The 27180-nt window shown below is 44.3% G+C and overlaps 1 protein-coding gene across 4 annotated transcripts in view; it reads left to right on the forward strand.

The window, feature by feature from the left end:
* Window positions 1–16522: 16522 nt before the first annotated feature.
* STK38L (serine/threonine kinase 38 like) overlaps window positions 16523–27180 on the forward strand; it is a 111902-nt gene continuing 101244 nt past the window's right edge. Inside the window, exon 1 of one of the 4 annotated variants that reach the window (XM_058282941.1) lies at window positions 16523–16612. The gene's annotated coding sequence lies outside the window, so the exon portion shown is untranslated. The remainder of the gene's footprint in view (window positions 16613–27180) is intronic. The other 3 variants (XM_058282945.1, XM_058282946.1, XM_058282942.2) reach the window with 3 other exon arrangements.

Raw genomic sequence — 27180 nt, forward strand, 5'->3', positions numbered from 1 at the left:
TCACTGTCTCCAGTCGGGGCCCCCGTGGGCATTTCCACCTTGCAGGGAGGCTCCCCCCACGGCGCCGGTGCCGGGGTGTTCCACCCGCGCCCCGCTGCCCCCCTCCCGGCGCTGCCCCCCACCCGGCGCTGCCCCCCACCCGGCGCTCCCCCCACCCGGCGCTCCGCCCTGCCTCCCCGGCCCCTGCCCTCGAGCCTCAGGCCGGGGTCCCGGCGCTGGCCTCGAGCCTCCGAGCTCCCCTCGCCCTCCGGGACTCCCAGGCCCGCAGGCCAGGCCCCGGGGGCACGGGACGGAGGAGGGGGCTGGGAGGAGACCCCGAGGCTGCGTCTCCCCTCCCTCCACCCGGGGGAGCTGCCCCGGGAGGGGGCTGGGGCGCAGATCACAGACGGCTTTCCGTTATTACAGCCTTTAATTTTTACAGCACTTGAAATTATTTTTTTCCCATGTATTCCATACTAATTATATCCTACAAAGGAAAGACTGTATCTTCCACCAAGCTACGAGGAGGCTTCCCCAGATCCCTGCCAGGTGACAGCTGGTGCAGGAGAAACGAGCCGCTGCCCGAAGTCCCTGCAAGCTGGACTCCCAGCTGCCCAGGAGAGGAGGGGGAAGCCCTGCCAGCCCCTAAGCTCCCTCAGGTGAGCCTCCTCCCTGGAAAGCAGGGGGGCTAACGACAAGGAAGGCCTCCCCGCTGTGAGGTCCATCCCGGTGGTTTAGGGCACCCCGGTTTCCTCCAGTGTCATCATGTTTCTCTCATACTGAAACCAAAAAGCCTGAAAACGCTTACTGTGAATGGCCACATTGCAGATTGCCTGGACTCCCAGAGCCGCCTGCTTACGGACAAGACATTCTCATCTGGACACCGGGCAAGTGCCCGCTGACCCGCGGGCACCTTCCTCTCGGTGCAGACGCTGCTTCTGGTGGAAACAGGGTTCAGCCGGCGCCCGGCGCTGGAGGGTCAGCCATTCACTATGGGCACAAGCAGCTCGCCCTGAGCCCCGGGGCTGGGACCACCCTGTGGGGCTCCAGCCAGTGCAGGGCCCTCGAACCTGGGCGGAAAAGAAAGTGAAGAAAGTGCCCTGGGCTTGGGTTTGACTCACGGCAGCCCCAGAAACAAGCAGGTTTTAGAGTCCAGCCCGGGGCCCGTTCCCTGGGCTATCCTGGTCTAAACGTGTCAGCATGAGGAAGACAGGAACTGCCTGGCAAAAAGCCGAGACTATTTGCTAACGTCTGATGCTTGCCTATATATAAATATATGTGGTAATAAAAACTTTATTTTTAGAGAAGTTTTAGAGTTACAGAAAAATTACACTGAAAGCATAGGAATTCCCATATAACCCCACACCCACACTCATGCTTCCCCTATTAAGAACGTCTTACATTGTTGCGGTACATTTGTTACAGTTGATGAGCCAATATTGAAGCACTGCTACTAGCCAAGGTCTATAGTTCACCCTGTGGTTTACACTTTGTGTTGCACAGTTTTATGGGCTTTGACAAGGTGTAACACCATGTGTCGGTCATTGCAGGATCATACAGGACAATTCACTGCCCTAAAAACGCCCGTGCTCCACCCACTCATCCCTCCGCTCCCCTCTGAAGCCCCGGCCACTGCTGTCTTTCTATCAGTGTCACAGGGTCTTCCTTTAACACAGCTTTAGAACCACGATCACGACAAGCCTGCCTGGGCCCATCGTCCTCTCCCCCTGCTTGTTCCTTCTGTCTTGAGGGGTTGGGATGGCCTCTGCTCTGACTGCGTCAGGCTGAGCCGGGACTTCAGGTGGACGGCCCTGCCTTGCTGGCACGTGTGGACGCTCCTTGTTTTGGGGATGGACTTGTCCATCATCAGTGTTTGGTCAGTTGTCCAGGGCAGGCCGGAAGAACTGGAGAGGAGGAGCTGGGCGCAGCTCTGCTGGGCTCAGGGCTCAGTCGCAGAGGAACGGTTCCTGGCCGTGCTTTGAGGCTGCTTGTCTTAGAGTTTTCATTGCTGTTCCCTTTGAAACTACCCTCTCCTCTCCCCCTTTTGATGCTTTCCCCCGCTCCTCCACTGTCTCCACTGCCTAACCCCACTGCCCTGGCACTCAGACGAGGATCTAGGCGGAAAGGGTTTATTAATTCAAACAAGTTTGAAGCAAATGAGAACTTAAGGTGCATTTCCTTCATGGGGACTCAAAAAGATTGTATAGCCCTGGCAAATCTCTAATGATACAATTTCATACCTGCAGGAGAGAGAAATATGGATGGAACACATTTTTTGTTGCTCTGTAATCATAGCATGCTCTATAATCTAAAGAAACATCAATTTGATGCTAACTGTATGCAGACACTGGTCTATGTTACAAAGATTAAGTCATTAATTCCCAGCAACCATATGAGGTAGGTACTTTCCTTAGCCCCATTTTACAGATAAGGAAACTGAAGAAAAGATAAGTTAAGTAACTCTACCAAGGCCCCATGGTTAATAAACAGCAGAGCTCGGATGCCAGTCAGGTGGTCTGCTTTGAGAAGTGCTCATAACCACCGTGCTGTCCTGCTGACTCTGTTTAATGCTTCCTCTGATCCCATCCTGGGCGAATCTTCAGTTCAGAGTGTTCCACTTGGATCTATTACTGGATCATGGGAGAAAATCTCAGCTTCCTCCAGACAAAGGGAAGTAGAGTTGGTGGGTCTCAATTTATATAGTTATTTATTTTTGTTTTTATTAAGCCAAAATTTTTTCAAGTCAAATGAATATACGTGCATGGTTTTAAAGAAATTAAAGACACTGTGATGGTTAGGCTCATGTGTCAACTTGGCCAGGTAATGGTGCAGGTTTTTGGTCAAGCAAGCACTGGGCTAGTGGACATTTCAAGGACTTGGTGAGTTGATAGCATCTATGGCTGGTAATATCTACATTCAACTGAGGAGACTGCCTTCAGCAGTGGTCTCATCCATCCAGTCGAAGGCCTTCAAAGGTAAAGTGATTTCAACAGCCAGGTAGAAAATCCTCGTCTCTACTTCAGGCAGCCATCTTCTCCTGGGGACTCATCGAGGACCTTCTTCAGAGCCCCGGCTTGCAGCCTGCCCTGTGGAATTTGGACCCGTGCATCCCACGGTCGTGTGAGACAGTTTTATAAAATCTTGAACTATTTACAGATGTCTCCTCTCAGTTCTGTATCCCTAGAGAAACCTGACTGATACAGGCACCAAGAGCTTATAACAATAAGTAATTAATTAATAATATAACAATAATGCCTGATTGTCTGACATTCTACTAAAGGGGTGGAAGAGGAAAGTAAACAGTGTGATGGTTCCATTTGCAGACCTTCACTGATCACTGATATCCATCCATTTCTTAGGCCTGTGGCCGCCTGGGACAGAACCCTAGAGTTCCTTCCATCTGGTCTACTCCCGCAGAAGCAGAGCCCCTCTGCGTGTGTCCCAGGCTTGCAACTTAGCTTTCTTTTTCTGTCCCTTGTACTGCACTTTTCACTTGGATATACCATGCTCACCTCAGAAGCAACCATGGCAGTGATCTACTGCCTAACATACCCTGCAAGACTCAGTGCCTTAAAATAACCACATCATTTATCATATCACATTATACCACGGACTGACTTGGGCAGCACAGCTGGGCAGTTCCACCTGACTCTCAAGTCGCTGCAGTCAGCTGGCAGCTAGGGCTGCAGCTGGGAGGGATGTCGGGTGCCTTGGTCTTTGTCCATGTATCACCGAATACTCAGGACCTCTCCCCTGGGTGTCTCAGGGTATCCAGGATTTCTTGCATAATGGCTCAGAGCTCAAAGAGAGAGGAAGAGGAAGCTGCGAGGCCTTCCTAATGCCTGCTTTCAGAAATCCCAGAACATTACTTTCTCTGTATGCTATTGGTCAAAGAAGTCTCAGGCCCATCTCAAATTCAGGAGAAAAGGCCATGAGTGCCACCTTTTTTTTTTTTTTAAAGATTGATTGATTTATTTAATCCCCCCCCCCCCCGTTGTCTGTTCTCTGTGTCCATTTGCTGCGTCTTGTTTCTTTGTCCGCTTCTGTTGTTGTCAGCGGCACGGGAAGTGTGTGCGGCGCCATTCCTGGGCAGGCTGCACTTGCTTTTGCACTGGGCAGCTCTCCTTATGGGTGCACTCCTTGCGCGTGGGGCTCCCCTACGCCGGGGACACCCCTGCGTGGGGCGGCACTCCTTGCGCGCATCAGCACTGCGCATGGGCCAGCTCCACACGGGTCAAGGAGGCCCAGGGTTTGAACCGCGGACCTCCCATGTGGTAGACGGACGCCCTAACCACTGGGCCAAGTCCGTTTCCCGAGCTCCACCTTTTTGATGAGAGGAGCAGCTTGAGGGTACGGTGAGTGGTAGAATTGTTCAAAACCAACTTCTAGGCTAGTTCCCACAGTTATATTCCAAAACCAAACCCCTCTCCCTCCAGGATTTTTTTACTATAGCTAAGGCTGTTTTTTTTTTTCTTAATGTAGCTAAAACAGTCATTCACTAATTCATCTATGCCTAAGAATCTAATTCTCTACTTCTTCCTTTTCTGACCCTGCCCATAGCCAATCTACTGTTAAGCTCTGTGCACTGTTTCTTCAAAATATCTCTTCTGACTATATTTATTCTATAGTGGAATCACATTAAAATGAACACATAAATCTCTCATCTGTTCTTGCTTTTCCCTTTTCAGGCCACCACACACGTTCTTGTTTTTTTGATGGGGCCCACCTCCCTGGCACTTGAACCATTTTCTGTGTCTTCCCTACCCCGGCTCTGCTACTCTGTCCCAGATCTTGTTCCAGACCAGTCTCCCTACAGGATTTCTTTGATTCCTCAATTAAAAACTTCTATTGCCTCCCCTTTGCCTAGAGCAGCTTTGCATTACAACTCAACCTCCTTTTCTCACTGCCTTCTACATTCACCTTCCTGGGTCTTTTAGTCTGGTCACTGTTCTGTGAACACATTCCTCTTTCTGTACCTTTGCCCATATTATTCTCCTGGTCCCTGAATGTTGACCCCTTTCATTTCTCCACATCCTTTACGATTCAGCCAAAATAACTTCTTTTCTTTCATTCAAAAGCCATTTATTTGTGGTCTCTGGTTGGCCAGGCATAATGGCACTGTTGGAGGTACAGTGGTGAACGAAACAGAGTTCCTACCTTTAAGGGGATTTTAGCCTAGTGGCAGAGAAAGAGAAGAAAATAAGCAACTCCAAGACCTCTTTAGTATGAGAAGGACAACATAAGAAGAACATCTAAGCCAGGCTTAGGGGATCAGGAAAGTCTTCCCAGAGAAGGTGAATCCAAGCTAAAACCCTAAGAGTTCACAGTAATTTTGCAGTCTCCTCAGAGGTTACTGTCTTTGTCATTCATTTGATTTTTGAATCTGTGGAGCTCTGTGCCATCATATTGAACATTGTCATTTTTATATATTTCAGTCATAGATCTCTAACTTAATTTGAATCTTCTTAGTGGCAGAGGCCATAATCTTATGTTTCTTTGCCCCTATCGCTCTTCCCCCAATTTAGAACAATGTCTTGTCCATCATCTACTTTGTACCCGTGTGCCTGGGGCTGATTTTCAGTAGCTCATTTTACACTTGCCTGAATTATTTTTTCTTCCAATCTTTCCTTCAAAAACATTTATTGAATGCCTATTATATATCAATCATCTCCCAGGTGCTTGCAATGGTACAAATGCTATGATAAAATGAGTACAGGATGCAAATGGTGTGTAAAGAAAGGAGTGAGTTGTTAAGTATATTTCTTTTTTGTTCCATGGAGTTTTCATTTTTAAGGAATAGTTATAATAAATTAAAAGTAATTAAATCATGGCTATACATAATGATTTTTTAATTCATTTTAGTCACTTTTAACCATCTTTTATAATATATGAAAGATGAATAGTTTGACAATCTATATAGTACTAATTTATGATGGTATCATCATTATTAATATGGTAAAGTCAAGAAGCCAGTGTTACTGTGGAAGTCATTTATTATCATAATTCTTGCTTTTATTTTGCTAAAGTCTGTTAATTATTCCTTACATTATCTCTGAGAGTTTTGTTGATGTGTTTCTTGACATTACATATTTTTCCAAGTAAGCCTTCCTATTATGAAGTTTTAAGCCCTTCAGAAATTTAGGAATGTATGTTTCTCACTGAGCTCCGAGGGGGCTGGGAACAACATGTAATTCTGTTTTGCATCACTATTTACATACTTGCTTCAAAAAATATTAGGTGGAGAATGGGAGATGCCATGTAAATTGACCCAAATCTCACTCTTATAATAGAACCAAGTGGGAATATAAGTTCACAGGTCCAAAGGACCCGTTTATAATTTATTGCTTAACTTCTTGACTTTTATACTCAATTTACATTCATTTACCTTGAAATAAAAACAGAAATTATAATTGGACAACCACCTGTACTGGTTTGCCTGAGACTAAAGGGTGCCCAGGATGAGGATTTTATTGTAAGAACCAAGACCTTCCTGGGTTGGTCACCCTCTGTGTACTAGAGGTATAAAAATAAGTAAATAAAGGGGGTTGTGCCTATGAGCTAGAACACTCAAATTGTTTCCTAACTAACTTTGTAGTCCATATCAAACAAATATATGCAAATGATATAGAGCATTTTAATTTTTCTTTTAGCTGAATCATTTAAAAAATGAGAATATGTGATGTGCTTACAGAAATGTTGAGTCACTTAATGTTGTCAGTTGCTTTGGGATCCTTCAATGAAAAGTACTAAGTGTAAAGGTTTATAACAAGATAATTCTTTTTTTATTCAGAGGGACCCAGCAGGAGTCGAAGCACTTCACTGTTTGAATATAGAAGGATTATTTTACCATTATTTTGATACTGTATCCCCATGAAGGTTCACCAAAAATATTTACATAATATGGGACTAGTTCACACGAATTGTTCTTTTGAAAAATATCAGAGGGAGACTGGGAACAAAGTGCACAGGCAGGAAGGAGGTAGTTGCCCGAGATACGCCGAGTCACCTGACCACTGTGAAGAGCTATAGGAATGGCCTCTTTAGAAAACAGGGTCAAGCAGATTTGGCTCAACTGATAGAGCGTCCGGCTACCACATGGGAGATCCAGGGTTCAAACCCAGGGTCTGCTAACCCACGAGGTGAGCTGGCCCACGTGCAGTGCTGATGCACGCAAAGGAGTGCCGTGCCACGCAGGGGTGTCCCCCATGTAGGGGAGCCCCACATGCAAGGAGTGCACCCTGCAAGGAGAGCCACCTTGCACGAGCAAAGTGCAGCCTGCCCAGGAGTGGCGCCACACACATGGAAAGCTGACACAGCAAGATGATGCAACAAAAAGAGACACAGATTCCTGGTGCCGCTGACAAGAATGCGAGCGGACACAGAACAATACACAGCGCATAGACAAAGAGCAGACAATGGGACGGGAGGGAGGGAGGTGAGAAATAAAATAAATCTTTAAAAAAAAAAGAATAGGGTCTATTCTGTTTGTATGCATTCTGGGTAAATATATGTTTCTGTAAGAAGTAGTTAGTTCTAGTTACTAAAAATGCCATTAATAGTTTTTCCTAGAGCGAAATTGGGAATATTTTAGAATAAAATAAATGGTCCTGTTCAAATGGAACTTTTTCCCGCTTTATCCCTAAATACTCCTATGTGCTTCTCCTGAGAACAAGGACATTCTCTCACCTAAACCACAGAACAATTGTGGAAATCAGAAAGCTAACATTAACACCATCTAATTTACAGATCTTAACCATATTTTGCCCAGTATCCCAGCAATGGCCTGTGACAGTCAGGACTAATACGGGGCAGTTATTTTGCATGGGACCCTCACTTTGCGTTTGTTAGCTGTTTCCTCAAGAGAGCAAGCGGGGTAACGCGGAGGTGCCGCGTCCACGTTCAAGGCGTGTGGTTGTGACCGCCGCCCTGGCGCCCGCACTGGCAGACCGAGGAGGCCCACCGGGGAGCCGGCTGTGCCCTCTGGGCCGGGGCAGCCACCGGGCAGGGCCAGGAACGGGCCTCCCACAGCCCACGACCCGGGGACGGCCCTCAGCCAGGAGGGCTCTCCACATCCCACCACGGGTTGATGCTGGGGCTCCACGCCTGGCCCCCTGTCTTCTGGCCTCAGCTGGGACAACTCTGAGGCCGCCCAGCTCCCGAGTTTCCCGTGGGCTGGACTGAGACCTCCGCGGTGACTGCATCTCAGGTCAGCTTCTCCCTCTGCCGCGTCCTGCTGCCCCTCTCTCGCCGCAGTTGTTCCAGGGAGACTCCCCTACAAATCTCCTGCAGGTTCATCTAAGAGTTTCACGGTTTTTACCCCAGAAACCTTGCCTGTGCCTGGGCCATTTAGCATATGTGAGTGAGTCTTTTAATAAACATTTCTAGCATTAATTTATAAACTGTTAAAATGATCAAATTGAATTATTATTCATATTATTTTTAATCCTGTTCTAAGATTTTTACCCATCACGATTCTGTTGTCGTCCTAGAGCAACAATACAACAATGTTAGCAAGAAACTTTGTCTGATGGCTTAGGATAGTCAGAACTTGATCCTTAGTTTTGCGTGTCCTTAACTTTGCCAGGTGTTCAGACTCAGAAAAACTTATACAGAAAAGAGCAATTTATATAACTTATAAGCAGAAATGTAACTGTCAAGCAATCCAAAAGCTTCTATTAGCTAATTGGCACACACTTACCCCATTAGGAAACCTACATGGAGCCAAATCAGACATTTACTTGATGAATAACATGATGTATCTGATTTTAACTTATCTAATGTATCATGATTTGATAACCTTTGCACCATTAAGCCCAGTGGTACTCACCTATAGTAGACCAGATACTCATTTCTGCTTACCAAAGTCCTCTTGACCTAGGCAGTTTGCAATGCACAACTCAATAGTTGATAACATGAATACAAAATTCAGTCTCCTAACGGTCCACTAACATAGTCTCTGTTTTCCATAGTGGCGTCAGAAAAAAAATCTTTAAATGTAAATTTAACTATAACATCCCTCTGCCTAAAACCTTTCAATTGCTTCCAATTGATTTTAAGAGAAGATAAATCCCTTTACCTTATCCACAAAGCCCTGTGTGGTCTAATCAGAAAAAAAAAAAGCAGTTCTCTGAAAGCTCTGCTTGCGTTACTTCCCTTTAGGAAACCTAATCAGCTAGCATGGGTGAGGCAAACCCTCTGAAAACAACAGCCTGACTCCTGGGGAGTGTGGACAGCAGAGCCAAGTGACACAGCCAGGTCCACGGACGCCTCATCCTCCATCCCCATCTCTGTATTTATTAAATCACCCAGCAAGAATAAAATGATCAGAACAGCAACAACTAACAAAAGTAATGGTCTTGCCTGCTCCAGAACTATTAGAACGCGCTATGTTGAAATAAGCCACAGGTTTTGTGACTTACTTCCCCCGCTTTAGCCTGAGAGCTGAAAGGAAAAGAGGAACTTGATTGCATGCTTGTGAAGTGGTCATCATTCTCTGTATCTATTTCATTTAGATCTTGCAACACCTCTATCAGGTGGAAAGAGAATCTTTTTTGTCCAGGTATTCATTAGCATTGATAGAAGATTGTGTACAGAAGTTAACGTTTTCGAAACATGAAAACAATGGCTATCCAATTTACCTATTACAAAATGAGCTTCCACACCAACATTCCTTTCTGCTTAACTCTAGTCTATTCTTAATTATCATGTAGAGGTCTTAATCTCTCTTTTACAAGATTAAAAATACAGACAAAACCTGGTTCCAGCAAGCATGTGGAGAAACCGGCATTCTCTTGTATAGCTTGCCGGTAGCAGTGAAAATTAGTGCAGCTTCTGGATGGTAGTTTGGCAGTTGGTTGGGAAATGTAAAATGTGCATTCCCTCTGGCCCACATCTAGGAATTTGTCCTAAAGTTGCCATTCTCCAGTGGGAAGGGCTAAACTGAGAAGGAAGTTCACCACAGACTGTTGTAACATAGTGGAAATTGTTGAAAACAATGGTTTAAATAGAAAAACGTAAACATCAAAAGTTCTCATGAAACAAATCTTTCTACAAGAACAACCCTTGATGTGAGCATAATGTAAAGTAAAACGGGAACTGAGGGATGTCAATTCATAATATCATACAATTGTTTTAGAAATATTATGCTTTAAAAAACCCTAGTGTTATTCAGCCTTTGTTTGTTGTAAGCTCTGCATGGTTGCAACTGTAACCTAAATTTTAAAAATAAACTTATTTTCATAATTTTAAGTTTTATTTTCCAAGATAGTCTCCCTAAACCATATTTTTTTCTTATTTACCATAAAATACTGGCCCTCTTTCCAATAATAATTTTTTTTTCTGGTAACAATATTCCTCTGAAAATGAGGACCTCCTAAATTATCCCCATTACAGATGAAGAAATTGAGGTTCAAAGAGTTTATGAAATTTGCTCTAAGACCACAAGATTGAAGATTCAGCTCTTATAGTCCAAATGAGAATGTCACATGTGGTCTTCCTTCCACTATACAACATGTCTCAGTGGGGACTCTCTGCCTGCTTGCCCGCATGGTCTGTTCTATCCTCTACCTACCTCGGCACAGTTTATTCCAAAGTGTGAAAAAGAAACCTATTTGCCCCTAGACTTTCCCTCTAGGCCCAGACCACAGCAGGTGCATCTACTGGAATGCAGGTCACACAGGGAGACACATTCCAGACATTCTCCATCACATCCATTCCTCCTGCCCAGAATTTCAACACCAGAAAAATAAAAATAAAAACAATAAACAGGAAAAGCAGGTAGCTGAAGGGGTAGGTCCCGAAATTAGAGATTTTCTGAGTCCTGACAACTTCTTTAAAGAGCTAATTCTAAAATTCAAGTAACCTTTGAAGCAGTAATAATCAATTATAAAGAAATAAACTTTCCTCACATACGTTAAACAAGCAAAGAAATTTAAGAGAAAGAACCAAATGAAGTATAGGAACTCTAGTGCAGATTCCAAAACCAAACGATATATATGCATGACTTCTAGTAAAAAATAGGGTTAGTATCACTAAACTTCCTTTTAAATGTAGAAAGTAACAGATTTTTAAAGGTATAATAGTTTTAAATGCTAGAACCATAGGATATGACTAGATACTCTATAACAGGAAAATGATTATAATAATTTTCTGGAATTTATTTAAAGAATTTAAGCTTTCCTTGGGCTGCCCCACCTTAAAACATGAATGGGTTCTTTATAAGTTGAATTCCACTTTTATGATTAAAATCTGTCTTTTTGGGGAGTTTTGCTCTTCTTATTTGAGAAAATGAAATTTTGGAATCAATTTTGAAATTAAGAATAAGAAAGACAGTGGGATTTAAGAAAAAACACTTTGTAGTTTTAAAAGAAAAGTCTTTTACATTTTTAACTATAATGTTATTAGTTGATTTTTAATGTCAGTGAGGACCATCTTTTAGAGGCAGGAGGCACTAAACCAAGCAGATTTTTTTTCATTTTAAAATTTGAGCTTTAAAATTTTGAAATCATATCTAACATAGCATGTTACCACAAAGTATTAATCTTGCATTTTGCTTTTGTAAAGAGCTTTACTGTCAGTTTTTCTTTATCTAAGAGGTACAGAACAAGAATCATAATACTGAGCATTTTCCCAGTGTTTTCACATATACAATATATGTATTATTGTCTAACATGTCTGATTCTCCCCCTTTACTGAGATGTGAAAAATTGTACTACCTGGCTCTCTTCCATAATACTTGTATGGGGTCATGTGACTACTTTTGGCCAATGAGCTGTGAGTGGAAGTCTCAACTTGAGACCCTCCAATCTTGTCTTTTCCTTCTGGGATGAGCAAAACTTTCCTGCTGCACTGTGAATGCCATGGAACACAATAAATAAATATTTGCTTTTTTAAGTCACCAAAATTCTGTGATTATCTGTTCCTGCAGCATCACTCATTCTACCTACACACTAGATTTTCTGTTTCACAGATGGAAATCTACTGTCTATGTCTCTGTTAATATCAGGGATTCATAAAACTTAATAGATAATAAACAAAAATCAAAGCAAGAGACGTTCTGATTAGGAGTTTTTTTCTCTTGATAGATGTAAATATTGTTCCAAAGTTCCTTGATTATAGAGGATCGATTTAATTTATGGTTGACAGGACAAAAAGGGATTCCATTCTAAAAGATGTTTTTGTTATATGACTATTATGATAAATGGTAATAATAACTATCTTGAACTTAGCATGAATATGTACTGGTTATTGTACTGGATAATTACCTACTTACATACTTACATTATCTCATTTAATTTCACTTCATACACACAGTGACCCTAAGAGGTAGCTTTGTCCAAACAGAGGTCCTTCTGTCTTTGAGCTGGTATTCTTTCCATTATGGCAAGGGGTTTTATGGTTCACAAAGTACTTTCACCATACATAATCATGTTCATTTTTGCAGCAACTAATGATGTTGATCTTCTCTTTTTTTATAGATAAGAAAATAGGAATTCAGAGAGTTTTTCTGACTTGTGCAAAATCATAGAGCTAAAAACAGAACCAGGTCCTTAGAATGGAGATCACATGTGGTTCTTTGTTATACTTTGCAGAGCAACTTTCCATTTTCCCATAAGAAAAATATTAATAGATTGCCATTAGGACAGGCTTCCAGAAAAACCGAAAAGCACCTGTTCTCTCTCTCCCCCTTCTTTTTTTAATCCATTGGCATAACATTGCATGTAATAATCTTTCCTGCTTTTTGAATTCTCCTTCACATCTGTTATGATATATCCACTGTCATTGCTAATGTCTTTTTCTTTTTTTCCTTTATTAGTCTTGCAAAAAAGACTATTTCTTTTGCTTTTCAAAGATTCATCTTTTGGTGTATTGATCAATCTCAGTCTCAGTCTCTTTTTTTAAAAAGATTTATATCATTTATTTTTCTCCCCTTCTCCCTTGTTGTCTGCTTTGTGTGTCCATTCACTGTGTGTTCTTCTGCGCCCACATGCATTATCTGGCAGTACTGGGAAAGTGCATCACTTTTTTGTTGCATCATCTTGCTGCGGGCTGTGCTTTTTTCATGCGGGACGGCTCTCTATGGGGCACTTTCTTTGCGCCTGGGGCAGCCCTACATGGGGTACCCCTGTGTGGCACAACATTTCTTGCTCGCAGCCACTCTGCACGTGGGCCAGCTCACCACATGGGTCAGGAGGCCCTGGTTTGAACCCTGGACCTCCCATGTGGTAGGCAGATGCTCTATCAGTTGAGCCACGTCCACTTCCCCCTCAGTCTTTGTTGTTGTTGTTGCATTAATTTCTACTTTTATCCTTTAAAATTTATCTACTTTTATATTTTAAAATTTGAATGTGCTAATCAGAACAGAATTTGCATACATTTGAAAAATAGAGTTTTTTATATATATATTTGGTCTATGAGACTATAATACTTGGTTCATGGACCTCAGGAGTGTCTTCTTCTCTAATCTTTACTTCTACTTCTTTGGATTTATTTTGTTTTCTTTTTATGGTTTAATGAATTGAAACCTTGGTTTATTTACTTTTACATTTTTGTGTCTTCTGTTTAATGTATTTAAAACAAAAAACTATCCTCTAAATACTGGTTTGACTATATCCCTCAGTCATAAAGTTGCATACATAGAAAACAACTTTACTTTATTGGAGGGCTTTTATTAATAGTACTCCTTTTTATCATTACCACTTTTTGGCATTTATTGGCTATGTCCCAAATGGGAGGCCCAGGAGAGTGAAAGCAATATACTGAAGGGTCCCAATGGGCAAATAGTTTACAATTTCACAAGCTGAAAACAAAAAATTCAGATGATTTCTGAATGCTGGAAAGGTTTGCATCATAATTTTCCTTGCTGCCTCTGGACTACAATTTTACCTTGTCTACTTCTACTTAGCACAGGCTTAGATAAGAAGGAATAAGTGTTAGAAAGGGGATAAAAATTCACATTCAGCTGTAGCTAAATAAGTTAGTAAAGGCCATGGTGTGTACCTATTCCCTGGGTTTATTTCCTGAACTTTAAGTCTAATGTCTGAGAAAACTGGTGGTAAGAGTTTTGGAATTCCCAATCTATTATTTTGGCCAAGGTGTCTTAATCTGCATCTGAGAACTTCAGCGAAGAAAAACATGTATAAATGTGTATTTCTATTTCAATAGGTTATATTTTTCACTAAATGCTAACTAATAATTAGCATTTCCTTCCATTTTGAATGTATGCACCAAATCATAGTTGCAGCAGCAGGATTAGCATTACCTGAGACAGTCAGTAATAGATATCACATGTAAGTTGTTGTAGATATCACATGTAAGTTGTTGTAGATACCACATTTAAGTTGTTGTAGATACCTCAAATTATTGTTCATAAGCATCACTGCTACGATGTTACTTTAGGTCTTGATTTTGTTATTTAATGCATTAATAAGGAAGCCAATCTATACATGTATTAGCCATCTATGACTGTGTAACAAATTGCCCCAAAGTTAATGGCTTCAAACAAGAAACATTTTTTATCTCACAGTTTCCCTGGGTCAGGACTCTGGCCATGGCTTTGATGGTCTGCTGGCTCAGGGTATCTCACAAGGCTGCATTCAAGGCTCAACTGAGAGAATCTGCTTTCACGCTCACTCATGTGGCTGCTGGCAGGATTCAGTTTCTCATGAGTTGCTGGGCTGAGGGCCTCGGCTCCTCAGTGGCTGTTGCCTGGAGGCCTCCTCAGTTCCCTGCCATGTAGGCCCCTCCTTAAGGAAGGTCACATCATGGCAGCTGGCCTCCGTCAGAGCAATCAAGCAGGACAGCCAGGGAGGGTGAGCAAGGCAGCCAGGCGTGTGTAACCCAGGCATGGATGTGACATTCCATCGCTTTTGCTGCATTCTATTTGATAGGACCAAGCCACTAGGTTCTGCCCATACTTAAGGGAAGAGGATTGCACAGCGATGAATACCACTAGGTAGTGATCACTGGGAGCCATCCCAGAAGTTGTCCACCACGGAAACTAGACCGCAGATTTACTTTTTAGTATTTTGATAACTGTGTATCGATATGATCAATGTACTTTGTAGTCTTAGGTATTTTATTTTATGCTTTTATGTATACTATTCTGAAAAGGGGTCCAGAGAGTTCACCAAACTGCTGAAAGGGTGTGGCTCTAATTTGATTCAGTACAGGCACACTCGACAACCTCTTGCCGGAATTTGTTTAGAATGGCAGCAGTTTAGAAACCGGAAGTCAAGGCTTTAGCCTAATACCTATTAGCATGGTCTGATACTGTGTACTACTCCATATTACTCTAGTGCCATGAAAAAGGTTGGCACACTTGAAAACAACTGTGCTGTAGAGTACTCAACAAACTCTTCTCAAATCCACCCACTTGAACTGTGCTGTATCTGAGAGCTATTATCTGTCAAGCAAGCATGTTGGGTCACAATCCAGCCTTGTTAAACCTCAAAATGACCATAGGAAGGAGCTTATTTCTTCAAGAATTCACTAATTGACTAAAAGACTAGTGCTTTTTCCTACCACCAAGCTATACATGAAAAGAAAAATGATGACCTGATTGTTCTCTAAGTCTTTTGTTTACGTGTCACCTGTTCTTGGAGAAACCTAAAGGTGACGGTCGGCATCTCTGAATGACATTTTCTGCAAGCAGTGCCATCTTCGTATACTGTGAAATGCTTAGTAGTGTAAAAGCTGAGACTCTTTTATAAAAAAAATATTTAGAGGATAAATCTGCCAACAGTAATTGGGAGTGACTCCCTCAGTCGGCTTATCCAAAGGCCAGCTTTGTCCTAAAACACGAATTGCTTTCTCTTCCGTAACTCCTTTCGAGTCGCCCTACTGGAGGCATTTTTCCTCACAATTCTCCAATCCTATTGTTAAAGCAGTTTAGTATTGTCAATCATTTAAAATTTTCCAAGATAACCTAAACAAGTCTTTCATGTATACTGCCGAGTCAGTTTTTAAAAAAATTTTTTTATGGATTTTCCAAATCCGAGTTCCTCTCGAAGCCTCTAGAATCTAGAGTCCTTCCGAAAAGGAGGAGTCAAGAAACGGTGCCTTCTAGTCTCCCTTTAGCTACCAAGCAAGTCGGCAGCCCACCCGTCTTTGCTGACCCGTTTCCTCATCTGCTCCGTGTTCGGATGCGTGGGAGACGGCCTCTGAACCCCTTTCCAGGTCTAACATTCTTTGTACCGTGTGTGAAGGACTGAGAGACACTGACAACACTTAGGACACGTGACCAATGTCGTCGCACACTGCTCCCTCTCAGAGGCCGGACGCCGTGGAAGCGGGCAGTGAGGCTGGGTCGGGAGTGGGCTCCGGGGAGACCAGCGGCCCACGCCTGAGGCCCACGCCGGACTTCGCCGGGCGCCGGTGGCGGTCCGCCGCTGACGACACAAGGCCGCTTCCGGCCGCGGTGCGTATGACGTCAAGGCCGAGTGGGGCCGGCCCAGCCACCAGGAAGCCGAGGAGGCAGGGCTCGCGAGAGCTCGGGGCGGCCGCCCGAGACTCCGGCGCGCCGGGCCCCGCCTCCCGGGGGCGGGGCGAGGGCGGCGCTGGGGCCGGGCGCGGACGGGCTCCGGCCGGCTGCGGTCCGAGCAGAGGCTGGGCCGGCCGCGGGCGCGACCAGCAGGTGAGTGGGCCGGGCCGCGCCGCCGGCGGGGCGCGGGGCCGGGGCGGCCGTGCGGGCGCCGGGAGCCGGCCGCGGAGCCGAGGCGGGCCCGGCCGTCCCCGCTCGGTGGCGCTCCGGCGGCGGCCTCGGCCTCCTGCCTCCCGGGCGACCCCGGCGCCGGCCGCCGGGGAGGAGCCTGGTGCCCCCCGCGCGGCCCGAGCCCCCAGACCGGCGGCGCCGCGGAGCGCCTCGCGGGCCCCTGCCCCGGGCCGTGCGCGCCTGGGCCGGCGCGGGGGCGCAGCCGGGAGCCCGCAGCGTGGCCCGCGCCCTCCTGCCCCGGGGGCGCGGGCGCCCGGCGTGGGGGCGACGCTGGCGGGGCCGAGCCGCCTCTGAAAAGTTGCAGGGCTGACGGCAGAGGAGCAAACTTTATATTTCAGACCCGCGGCCCCCGCGAGGCCGCTGCCCTGCGCCGCGGCTCGGGCCCGGGGTCGTGCCTGGGCGCCGTCCGGGGGAGCGCTGGCCCGGGAGGCCCCCGGGGCGAGCCGTGCGGGCCACCGGGCTGGCCAGCAGCTGCAGCCTGGCCCTCACCCCCCGGGCTCCCCGCTGCAGGGCAGGGGCCGTTCCCCAGGGCAGTTTGTGGAAAGTTCTTGGCTTCAGCCGTGCAGGTGCATAAGCTCCAGTGTCCTGCAGACCTGAAAGAGACTGTTGGTGATGGGTTTGGCCTCTCGCCAGAGGACGACTAGAACGATTAAGTAGATTGTCCTGTCCCTGTAGCTAAGAGGTATTGTATGCGACTATACGTACGTTGCGAGGGGAGAAATTAGTCAAAACGTCATGTTACATGATGATGATGCGCGTTGCATGCATAGGTTCATCCAAGCACTTTCATCTGAAAGATGCTCATTTCCAAAGCGGTACAACGACAAAAAATTTTTAGTTTGACCTGGCTTTGCTTTGTGTTTTTCTCCTTAGGACGGCTGATAATGCTGCTCACTTGTTTGGGAGATATTTAGAATGAGAAACAAAGTTGGAGCAGTTTCTGTAGGCCCTGCCAATGGGGAATGGAAAGATTAGACTGGGACGAACCATAGAAAGTAGGCAGTTCTTCTGTAGCCTTTTGTTTTTCAGAGTTTGTTTAAAAATAAGTCAAAACTCAGAAATTAGGGACTTTGAAATATTTGTGTAAATAAATAGGTGTCTTCAGATTTTTATGCTGAAACATTAATTCCAAAGGGGGGGGATACTATAAGATTACAACAGGACAAATTGTACTTTCTGGAAAATGATGACAAGTAAAGCAGTCGACTGATTTCATACGTTTATTTTCAGAAAAGTTCTTTTCTCTCAAAGTAACATCATTGTATTAGTGAGGTTGGATAACAGAGTCTAGAAATTGCTTCCCAGTGATCTTGAATATGCTAGAGGCTTTTTTTTTTTTTTGGTGGTACTTTTTGAAGAGGGAAAGAAGACACGAATCAAAGCCCAGAAAGGTTTGTATCTCAATGTACAGTTAAAATGATTTTATTTTGCATAAATAATGTGGGGTGAATCAAGCAAGCATGTCGTCGTCACCATCCCCTAGGATTACATTAAAATCAGCAGTTGGGCAGGTTATGGTTAGGTTAGGCTTGACATATGCAGAAATTGTGCTACTGTACTTTTTATTATTTTAAAAGTGCCAGGAGCTTTCTGAAAGATAAAGCAAGTTCGTAAGGCATAAGAGATTTAAAAAGTTAATTTATTAAAAATGCTATCCTCGTCTAGTAGTTAAAAGATACTGTGTTCTCCTTGTCCGCCCCCAGTTTTTAAATCTTAGAGAATTTTTACCAAAGAATGATCGGTTCTTAAGTGCGCTAGTTACAGAGACTTGGTCCAGGTAAAGGTTTGCTCTCTTACAGGGTATCATGGTTCAGAATCCTTAGCATTAGGAGAGGAAGGACAATAAGGAATAACATTCACTGTCCAGAAGACTCAGAGGAACTATGGTCTTTGTTATCAAGGAGCAGTGCTCTAAATGGCAGGGAAGTGTACCCAAATAGCTGTAATACAAAATGCATTTTATGGGCAAGCCCAGAAGGAAAGGATTGAGTCCTAGAGCAATGAAGGAAGGCTTTGCGGAGGAAATGGTATTTGCATAAATAATTTGGATGAACTAGTTCCATGATAATAAGCAAATACTTAGTGTTGCTTGTTGCTAAGCCTTTGACATGTACAGCTTATTTATCTAGGTTTCATGCTCACAACCATCACATAGAGTAGGTATTTTTATTCCCATTTTGCAGACGGAGGGACTGAGGTACCAAGGTCACATACAGTTTATATGTTGTATAAAGTGGCAGAGCCAGGATTCCAGTCCAGAAATTCTGGCTTCATCCTGTATTCTTGGTCTTAACCACCATCCTTAAATTCTGTCCCATTCCTGACGGTCTTTCATAGTCTGTAGTTTCTAATGCTTGACTTGGAAAACACATTCTTTCAGCATCTATGTTTAGGGATCAGTTTTCTTGAAAAACCTTCAAAATAATGAAAACTCAGGTATATAAGTTATTTTGAGTATATTAGGCTTTTTTTTTCTTTAAGGAGGTACCAGCGATTGAACCCATTCGCTCAGTCACTGAGCTATAGCCACTCTCCAGTGAGAATTGGTTTTTTTCTTTTGTTTGTTTGTTTCCCAATGAGAGCTGTTATTCTTCATTTGTTTGTTTTTAGGAGGTACTGGGGATCGAACCTGGGACCTCATGTGGGAAGCAGGTGCTCAACCACTTGGGCTCCATCTGCTCCAGAGCACGTTAGCTATTTAATCCATTTTTACAAGGTGCTCTTGGCATGAAGTAAATGTAACCATTGAGTGGGACTTTTGACAAATTTGACTTATTACCTGTAAGCATACTATTGGGTTTTAGAAATGAGAAAGCTGTAACTATATTCATTCCTTTGACTAATGAAATGTTAGAATTGTTGCACATTTTGGCTTGTAATCTTTTTAAAATTAATTTTTATTTACACTCTGTACTCACCAAAACACCCTTGGCTTGTAGTTTTTTTTTTTTTTTTTTTAAAGATTTATTTATTTATTTAATTTAGCCCCCCTCCCCTGGTTGTCTGTTCTTGGTGTCTATTTGCTGCGTCTTGTTTCTTTGTCCGCTTCTGTTGTCAGCGGCACAGGAAGTGTGGGCGGCGCCATTCCTGGGCAGGCTGCTCTTTCTTTTCACGCTGGGCGGCTTTCCTCACGGGCGCACTCCTTGCGCGTGGGGCTCCCCCACGCGGGGGACACCCTTGCGTGGCACGGCACTCCTTGCGCGCATCAGCACTGCGCATGGCCAGCTCCACACGGGTCAAGGAGGCCCGGGGTTTGAACCGTGGACCTCCCATATGGTAGACGGACGCCCTAACCACTGGGCCAAAGTCCGTTTCCTGGCTTGTAGTTTTTGAGACTGCTTTCCATTGGATATATTTTGGATTGAATTATGAAATTGGAATTTAGTTAATGATTTAATGTCCTTTTAGTTTTTATTTGTGTAAGCAGCTAACTTTATAATAGCAGAAACAGGATTTTGAATTGTTGAGTGTTCTGTAAAGTTCAGTCATTGCTTCTTTATGTTGGGGCAACTTTGAAAGCTCTTTGGGATTGTGAAATAAAAGGTGCTGTAGAAGTGTACTGCCTACTCAGTAAATGTTTGCTGAATGAATGGTCCAGCTGGTTTTATTTATGAAGTTTCAGGGGTAGTCCACATTTGTTACTGGTTGAGTACTGAGGTCACAATCCAACTGTACTTAAAGGTTGGGGGGCAGAAGCCTTGTCTGGGTGCGGTGTGCTGCAGCGGTGGGGGTGGAGGGCATCGCCTGCCCTCACCTGTCAAGCAGGAGCTGGGTTCTTCAGTGCCTTTGTCATTGCCCTTATTTACCAGATTTCGTGGTTTTAAGGAGAGTTTCAGGAGCAGAGTGTCTGTGAATGAATATTAGTGTCCTCTACTTGATGGAGGTGTTTAAGTTCTGAACCCCCCCCACAGTAAGATAATTTATGATTAAAACCTAACGGGTAAAGTAGCAGGACTAAAGCCAGGAGTTTTCGCCAATCTATTTATAGTATTAAAATAAAACAAGGATGGCAAAACACGTAAAAATAATATATATATATATTTAATGTAACTTTAAATGGTAGTGATGTTATTTCTATTTACCATTTCCTGATTGATGAAATTTTCAGGATCTTCAGTCCATGATTTCGTTGAGATGCTATAAGTGGATTTACTTTGTTTTGAAACATTTACAAGTTCCTCCGTTCCAAGGTTGGGTTTTGAAAGGCCAGAAGGAGTGTGTCGGTTCATCAAGGGGAAACCAGGCATCCGCTCCCCTCCTTGCTGCTAGACGGGCCATTTCCCCCAATAATAATATGTAGTTGTGTCTGCATTGAAAATCCACCGAGGAGGGTGACCTCCCTCTCAGATGGGCTCTGCACAGGGCATAGCCTCGCCATTCACACCCCGTTTTCTAACTTCACAGTCGTTTGTGGCCTGTGATGGAGTATTGTACCATTCTTAGCTCTTAGGCTCCTGAGCAAGCTCCGAGCCTTCCCCTGAATAACCAGAGCAGGTCGACCCAAATTAACGTCGATGCTCTGGCCGCACGCTGCGGTTTCCTGTGTCCTTGCCTTTTGCTGACTCTTGCTGAGTGCGCCCCTGTAGACTTTGCACCTATTACGTAAGTGTCGATCGCGTCCACACCGGCCGCATCCGTTGTCTTTGCCAGGTATCTGCCGTCTGCATCTGATCCAGCAGCCTTTCTTCCCGATTCATAGAACATTTCTACTGCTTTTGCAGTCACTGAATATGATGAAGTTAATAATGTTTAACATTTCAAAATCAACCACAAATGCAGTACCTTTTTCCAGAATAAAGAACAAGATGGCAGAAATTAAAATGACTTGCTGATACCATCTATTTTTGGCAGAGTTGCTGTGCTTTTTGCTCTGAAGCCTAGCTTTCATCTGTCTATAAAAGTTTAGAAAATTGAAAGTTTGCAAACAGAGAAACTTCTGTACACATATTAATAAGCACATTAGTGGATTTTTGGGGGAGGTGGTCCAGTTCTCTCTCCATACAGCCATTGCTATTCTGCTTTTTATGACTTGGAGATTTTGACTACATTTCTTTAGATTCCTCAGTGATCCTGGAGATGCAGTGAGAGATCTGTATGTCTGATATGAAAAGTGCTTTGTGTAATCGGTATTTCTTTTTCTCTCTTTTTTGTTTTTTTGAGGTACTGGGGTGGGGGATTGAACCCCAGACCTCATATGTGGGAAGCCGGTACGCAACCACTGAGCCACATTGGCTCCCCTGAGTTGGTTTTTTCATTCGTTTGCTTGCTCTTTGTTGTGGGTTTTTTTGTTTTGCCTTTTTTTTAAATTTAGGAGGTACTGGGGACTGAACCCCAATGTGGGACTCAGGCACTCAACCACTTGAACCTCATCTGCTTCCAGTCTGTATTTTTAAACTTCATTTCCAAAACCCACAGTAATATATAGTTGTAGCTTTCTGCACGTTGACTGCATATCGTATTCCCTCAAACATGTTCTTGGCTCCTTTTTTCTTCCTAAATGTCACCCATCGGGGTACAGTTCTAATAATATTATTAGCTTTTTTACTTATCACTTACTTTGTATCAGACACAGTACTAAATACAGTGTGTGTAGATGTATATTAATAGAGATCTCATTTACTCCTCACAGCGACCCTGTGAGTTATTATCTCTGCTGACAAATGAGGAGAGCAGAGCCTTGAGAGGGAAACGTCTTTCCCAGGGCCACACACGTACATGGAAGTGGTGGGACTGGAAGTTGATCCCTGAGATTCAGGTTTACTTTCTCTTACATTGCTTTATTTTGTAACAAAAAACTTCTCCTCTGTTATTTAATTTACCTCACTCTTTTAGTCCCACCTGCTTTCTTCCCCCTTCCCCACCTCTTTTTTTAAATATATTCCCCCTTCCCCTTCCCCCCACCCTGCTGTTTTTGCTACCTGTGTCTGTTTGCTGTGTGATCTTCTGTATCTATTTTTCTTTTTGTCTCCTCTTCTCATTTTTTCTCCTCTGGGATTCACTGGGATTCCATCCTGGGGACCGCTGATGTGGAGAGAGGTTCTCTGTCAATTGTGCAACCTTTCCTGATTTCTGCGCGTCACCTTGACTCTCCCCTTCATCTCTCTTCTGTTGCATCATCATCTTGCTGTGTGACTCACTTGCACGGGCCCTGGCTCACCGCACAGGCACTTGGATCGCTACACGGGGACTCGGCTCTCCATGTGGGCACTGGCTTGCTGCACAGGCACGCTTTCTCTTTTTCTTTTTTATCAGGAGGCCCCAGGGATTGAACCCAGGTCCTCCCATATGGTAGGCGGAGGCCTTCTCACATGCGCCACATCCACTTCCCTCCCTCACCTCTTTTCTTAGTAACTTCTGCTCTAGGAGTTGTTTATGGTTTTGCATATCAATTAGATTTTCCTGGGAAAAATATGCAGAAATATTTTAACTATATTCAGTTTTCCTATAGAGGGGAACTTGATCTTGGAGAGATCTTGTTGTAAGAATTGTACTCACCACATCTTATGTTTCTATTGCGCTTTATGATTTTATAAAGCATTTTTTTACATGTTTTCTCACTTAATCCTCAGAGAAATCATGTGCTGTAGGCAGCAGGGGCACAGTGAGGATACTACTGTTACACCCATTTTACAGCTGAAGGAAGAGAAGCTGGGGCTAAGTGACTTGTCTGAGACCTTAATAAGAGGCAGAGCCCAGCGTGAAAAAGAAAGTGCAGCCTGCCCAGGAATGGCGCTGCCCACACTTCCTGTGCCGCTGACACAACAGAAGCGGACAAAGAAACAAGACGCAGCAAATAGACACCAAGAACAGACAACCAGGGGAGGGGGGGAATTAAATAAATAAATAAATCTTAAAAAAAAAAAAAAATTAAACACTTTAAAAAAAAAAAAAAAAAAAAAAAATAAGAGGCAGAGCCCGAACTTAAGCTTGAGTCTTTTGACTCCAACGTAAATTCTTTGTTTGACACAATGTTCTGCCTGGGAAATTAAGAGCTGCTACACTTTGTAGTGTTTACTAAGGACTCTACAAAATGATTTGACGTGACACCGCTCTTGCCCTCAGCAATTTTAATGCAGAAACAAATGAAATAGTCAAATGTTCTGAATTCTTTCAGGCCAATTAGGAGTAGATAAATATCATTATAGCTTGGTGTTTTTGAGGCTTGAACTTTGGTTTTTTTTGGTCAGAATTGAAAAGCTGGAAAGTTCTGCATTTAAAAAAAATCAGTTTTGTTGATAGATATTAATAAGTCAAACAATCTAAAGTGTACAATTGATGATATTTGGTATAGTCACATATTTGAACATTTATCACCCCAATCATCAGTAGAGTTCTGAATTTTAAATCTTGACCTGTAAAAAGTCCTTAATTCTCGTGGTTCACATGAATGATAGTTAAGTAGTTAAGTTGCTCTCTACCTCATCCTGCACTCAACTGCTTGCCTTTTAGCTGAAATAATTGTGATTGAAAAATTGCGTGGAGGGAGGAACTGATAGAAAAAGTGAAATTAAGGAATTGGGAATGCTCACAATGGCTTGTCGAGGTATCTTAGTAGCACTGCTGCAGGAAATTAATTGGATGTGAACCTCAGCAGAATGGATAAGCTGCAAGTATTCACTTCTGGAAAGTTGTATTACTTGAGAGGTTGGAGAGCTTATTTAATGATCCACTGTGCCAACATCTTGTTTTATTAGATTTACATTTTACCAAGCTGTGGAAATTTTTACTTAGTTAAGCATTTGCCCATTGCCCCAATTAGGGAAACACTATGTGATGTTTGCCGCTCATAACTTTTCTGTATTTGTCAGAGGCTGGTCTTCTGGTTTATAGCACTGGGGAATGCCCTTTGTCATGTTTTTACAAGAGAGCATTTCATTTGGATGCATCTTTCAGATCTAGTTGAGGATATTCTCCATATGTCAACTATAATCTAGCATAACAGGAAATAATTTTTCTATTTTTGTGGCTAGAATGGAAGAATTGTAGTCCTGACTTGCATGGATTTGATCCATTGATATTCTTTTTTTTTTTTTTCCCTGAGATGGCTTGCTTGTCTATTTGCATGTTTTTGCTCATTGTTAGCGCTCGTCTGTTTGTTGTTTTTTGCCCACTGTCTGTTTTTTGTTTTTCTTTAGGAGGTACAGGGAATCGAACCCGGGACCTCCCATGTGGGAGCTCAGCTGCTTGAGCCTCATCTGCTCCCTGCTCGTTTGTTTCAGCTCCTTGTGTGCTCATCATTTGCTTGTCTTGCTCATTGTTTTGCTCAATGTCTGCTCATTGTCTGTCTGTCTTCTTTCAGAGGCACCAGAAACCAAACCCAGAGCCTCTCATGTGGGAGGCGGGCACCCAGCTGCTTGAGCCACCTCTGCTCCTGACCCATTGATATTCTTAATATTCTTAATACTGCCACTTAGGAAGGGTCAGTCCAGTAACAGACATAATGAAGGGTACAGATAACTGTAATCCAACAGCAAGTGCTACGTGGGAGCAGAAGCAGCCACGACTTCTCACTGGAGGATCAGGAAAGCTTCCTATATGAAGGGAAATACGAACAGATAATTTAAAAGCAAAGGGCATTCTAGCATGAGGTAGGTATATCTATAGCACCTGATCAGTTATCTTAATTATTTACCTGTCTGTGCCCTGTTGGAGTTGAGCCCATTGAGCTCAGAGAACAGGTGGTGCAGCTCTTCCCCTCTGCATCGCGTGCGCTGACCAGCATGGTGGAGTTAGTAAGGTGACGGTGGCAGTAGTGCGTGAGGATGGAGTCAAGGGAAGAAACACCAGAAATGGGGAGGCCTGTGACGAAGCTCATGTAAACAGCCCCCGAGATAGATAGTGAGGACCTGGGCCACAGCACAGTGGTGGGGTCGGAGAGAAGACGCTGGGCTGGATGGGCCTGCCCCTTCACCTCGAGAACCTGTGAGTTCCCCACAAGGTGCGCTCTTGCGCCAGGAAATGCACAAGTGGGACGCAGAGCGCCGTCCTGCGGGCAGGCAGGCGAGTCCAAGCTGCTCGCAGGCCTAGGGGTGGTAATTGCAGTGGGCCGAGCAGTGGGGAGGAGCCCCTGCTGGGAGGAACCCAAGCAGCTTTCCGAGGAGGTGACTTGACGGGTGAGTAGGAGGTTTTCAGTCCAGCACGCAGTGGGCAGATGTCATAGCACAGAGGCGTGTGTAGAGAGTGAAGCGTGTTTACGGAACTGGAAGAACCTGTGTTGCTTTAGTGTCGGGACACAAGACTGACAGGAGGGAAGCAGACTTGGCCCAATGGATAGGGTGTCCGCCTACCACATGGGAGGTCCCAGGTTCAAACCCCAGGCCTCCTTGACCTGTGTGGAGCTGACCCATGTGCAGTGCTGATGCACGCAAGGAGTGCCGTGCCACGCAGGGGTATCCCCCGCATAGGGGAACCGCATGTGCAAGGAGTGCACCCCATAAGGAGAGCTGCCCAGTGCAAAAGAAAGTACAGCCTGCCCAGGAGTGGCGCCGCACACATGGAGAGCTGACACAGCAAGATGACGCAACAAAGAGAAACACAGATTCTGGTGCCACTGACAACAACAGAAGCGGACAAAGAACACGCAGCAAATAGACACAGAGAACAGACAACTGGGGGGGGGAGAGAAATAAATAAAAAATCTTAAAAAAAACAAAAAAGGCTGACAGGATAAGAACTTGTCTTCATGAAGCGACTTTTTATTTGCTCTTCTCTTTTTTTTTCTTTTTTAATGTTTATTTCTCCCTCCTCCCTCCATTGTCTGCTCTCTGCGTCCATTTGCTCTGTGTTCTTCTGTTTCTGTTGTATTTTCATTAGACGGCTCCGGGAACCAATCCTGGGACCTACCGGAGTGGGAGAGAGGCGACCATTCTCTTGTGCCACCTCAGCTCTCTGTCCTGCTAAGTCTCTTATTGTCTCTCCTCTGTGTCTCTCTTAGTGTGTCACCTGCTGTGTCAGCTCTCTGTGTTGGCTGGCACTCCTGCGCGGGGCAGCACTCAGCGTGAGCCAGCTCACCGCACAGGCCAGTTTACCTTCACCAGGAGGTGCTGGGTACTGAACCCTCGACCTCCTGTCTGGTAGACGGGAGCCCAGTTGCTTGAGGCACATCTGCTTCCCTGCCGTGCTCTTTTTATGTTTACCTCACCCAGCTTTAGCTCTGTGCTTCTCTGAGGAAGTATTTCTCTCGCTGCTTATAGCTTAGTGGACTCCCATCTGCTCTTCTTCCCACCCCTAGCCTGAACGTGTGCTGCCAGTGATAGATGGTCTCTTGCTCCCATTTTGTGAAATTAAACAGAAAAAGTAATGATGCCATCAACTGGAGAGATAAAGAAGGAAATTCAGTAAAACCCTTTTCTTTGATGAATGCCTCGAGCCACCAGGGTTGTTCTGTAAAGAGAACAGCATCAAAGCATAGTTTCAAGAGCACTTGACTTGACGGAGGGAACTGTGGCAGAACCATAATTATTTACCTTTTCTGTTAGGTTTTATGGAAC

This window comes from Dasypus novemcinctus, chromosome 20, assembly GCF_030445035.2.
Source record: "Dasypus novemcinctus isolate mDasNov1 chromosome 20, mDasNov1.1.hap2, whole genome shotgun sequence".
NCBI classification, from domain to species: domain Eukaryota; kingdom Metazoa; phylum Chordata; class Mammalia; order Cingulata; family Dasypodidae; genus Dasypus; species Dasypus novemcinctus.